Here is a 2,984-nt window from a genome sequence, read left to right as displayed (position 1 = left end):
ACACACAAAGAGAGAGAGAGGAGGGTCCTTTGAAATCAGGCTATCCCTAGGGTCACAATATTTCCAACCCCTTCTTTGGCTTCAAAGCACAGCCTCAAAGCACACATGTGTTCCTCTCCTTCAACGTGAGTGAGCAAAGAGGAAGGTAATGGAGAAAGCAATGGGACCTGCCCCATCCAAGGCACCCTAGAGAGGACAGGGAGTATGGGGAAGAGTCGGAGACACACAGAGAGAAACAGTGTCATCAGGAACCTGGTGTGCTGTCTGGGTGCGTGGGGTCCGTGCAGAGAGGGCAAGTCTGCGCATAGCTAGCTAATACTCCACCCATAGCTGGTGACGGTCCAGAGAGGAGACCCCACGGGACTTCTCCACGCTTGGGCACAGGCCACAGAGGGCTAGGCGTGGCCTGAAGCTAACAGGAATTGCCGAATCCATGCAGACAATCTGCAAAGTCAAGCAGGTTCGTGAACGTTTATTTCGGGGTGGAGGGTAGGGGTGGGGTCTGTGTGTGGAGAAACACGTATGCAGTGAGGAGCGGTCATAGCAAGCCCCACAGTCTCCCAGATGGTTCTCTTTTGGAGGTGGAGCTGCAGGGGGTGATGGCAGAAAGGAGGAAGCTCCCTTCTAAGGAGTGGGCGCAGGAGGGTTCCTGCCAGCCCCAATCCTGGCTGCTGACCTCTTCTTGGCCGCCTTTAGAATGGTCTTCTCAAAGAGCTCTTTTTCACGATAGTGCACAGGTGGGCCACGCAGGTACTTCTCTTCTGCCTCCTTGTAGCTGAGCTCATCCAGGGCAGCGATGGAGCAGATGATTGCCTCTGGAAGAAGAACCTCCATGGTGAGCCGGACTTGGTCTCCTCTTGCCAGCGAGAGCAGGGCCTGGTCTGCTTCCTTGGATATTTCTTGCAAATGTCTGGCCACGAGGTGCAACTGGTCCTCATCTTCCAGGTAGGTCTCAATGCAGAAGACTTCCCTCTTTGACTTCCAGAGGTCGTCCAGCCACCGGGACGGTTTCCTGCCCTTCATGATGTCCAGCAGGTGATGGTCGGCTCCCTTTCTCTTCACGATGAAGTTTACGAGCTTCTGGTTGACTCTGTCCCAAGGGGCTCTCATGCGGTCAGGCAGGAGTTTCTTTCGGGGCCTCTTCCCACCGGGGGCGGTCTCCTCCTCCCAGTCTTTCAAGTAGGCATAGCTCACCTTGGGGAAATCAATGCACAGGTCGCCCTCTTGAATGGCTCTCCTCCGCGGGTAACTGGCTCGGGCGGCGTAGTAGCCCATAAAGGAGCCCCGGAAGGAGCCACAGGCGAGGTCCTCTCTGTAGCGGTCGATCACCGAGAGGCACCAGTTGATGCCCTGGCCGTACACTTTGCTGGCTCTCCGCAGGAGGGAGAATCTCTCCCCACAGTCCAGGAGCTTCAGCTTGTGGAAAGGGACGCAGACACCCCTGCGCTCAAATTGCATGTTGCCCTCGATCAGCAGCACCCTGGCCGTCTTGTCGTTCTTGCTGACACTCTTGACCACCGCCGGGCAGAAAGGATGGTCCTGGAATTTGAACCAGACCAGCATCCCTCGTTCGATGGTATTCTTCTCCTGGGCAGAAGCCACACTGGTGGCTTGGCAGTCTTCCTGAACTCCAGGGGCTCTCCTCTTGACCCTGGCCTTAGTCACCTTCGAGTGCACTCGAGTTTCCAATCCCGAGAGCCCGCAATGTGCACACAGCACATGGATCTTCCTTTTCCTGCCAGCAATGCGGACTGATCTTCGCAGGCTAGGGTCTGGAGGTGCACAGGCTGCCGATGCCCCCTCTGAGTCTGGCCTCGGGGTCGGCGGGCCGGAATCCTCCTTGTTCTTTGGGAGGGTGGTCTTCCTTTGGGCTCCAATGGCCTGGATCTCTAGGCCGCCACACCGTACTTGCTGCTTGAGAGCTTTGGGTGAGGTAGAGGCGTGCCTCCTCTATGGCCCAGAGGCAGGTCTATGCTCATTGTTAGCACGGGCACCCTCCCTAGAGGCCAGGGTGCTCTACTTTCTCTTGCCAGGATTATCACCAGCATTTCCTGTTGGCGTCTTGCAGGAACTTGGCCGCGCTCTGGTGCCCCTTAACGTGTTCCCTTGCATTTCAGAGTAAGGGGACTCTACAGCGGTGTGGGCCTGGGCCCCCCCCCCCCCCTTGCACTGTAGGCTCATTCCCTGAGCCCATCAACACAGGTCCTTGGCGGCCTCACTTCCCAGGACTCCTGTGGGAGAGCCCTTGGCCTTTCTGGTTGCGCCCTTGGGGGTGCCGGCGCTGGCGTGGGCTGGAGCTGGTCTCCTCTTTCGGAACCTTGAGAGCCACTGTGCTGGTTCTTCGGCCACCTGCCCTTTCTCCTTGATACAAGCGGGTTCCCTCGCCCAGAACACCCAGGGCCACCTTGAGGGCTCTTCTGTATGCCCTGGTCTGCCCTGGCAGGCCACTGCCCTGTAACTCCTTTCCAGCCAAGGAGGCGATGGTTACGATTTCAGACTTGGTTAGGGGCCTCACCTCTGTGCTCCTCACTCTGATCTTCTCACCAACAGAGAGAATTTGGACCTCCAGGAAAGAGGTCCCTCTCCTCTTACTATGGGCCGAGGTCCTGGGTCTGGTCAACACCCTTGTAGGCCACAGCTGGCCCTTCCAGCCACAGAGCACATACTCTGCAGAGTCCATGGCAATGGAACTCTGGGGCTGTTCTGATCAGGGCAGGGTGACCCCCTGCGTTGTGGTGGGCACTGCTCCCTGCTGGTCGTATCTGGCCTGGCTCCCCTGTCTGCGGTGCTGTCCTCCCTCCAGAATCTGGTAGACAAGCTCAACCTGAGGGCCCCTCTCAGGGTGATGTGGGCCTGCCCTGTAAGTGTGGGAGAGGGAAGAAGAGCTGCGTTAGGACGGAATTAGCCTTTAGTGAATACTGAAGCAACAGCTCAGTGAGGTGAGGAGAGAGAAAGCAAGGGGGTGCTCAAAGTCTGTCGTTCCA

General features: G+C 57.6%; 1 pseudogene; it reads right to left on the bottom strand.

Moving 5' to 3' along the window:
• Positions 1 to 624: 624 nt before the first annotated feature.
• Positions 625 to 2,680, bottom strand: LOC121437312 (annotated as a pseudogene).
• Between the last annotated feature and the right edge of the window lie 304 nt (positions 2,681 to 2,984).

This window comes from Microtus oregoni, unplaced genomic scaffold, assembly GCF_018167655.1.
Source record: "Microtus oregoni isolate MIOR12 unplaced genomic scaffold, Mior012 000052F_000, whole genome shotgun sequence".
In the NCBI taxonomy this organism is placed as follows: Eukaryota; Metazoa; Chordata; class Mammalia; order Rodentia; family Cricetidae; genus Microtus; species Microtus oregoni.
The sequence above is the reverse complement of the archived record's forward strand: the minus strand, read 5'-3'. Positions and strand labels throughout refer to the sequence as shown.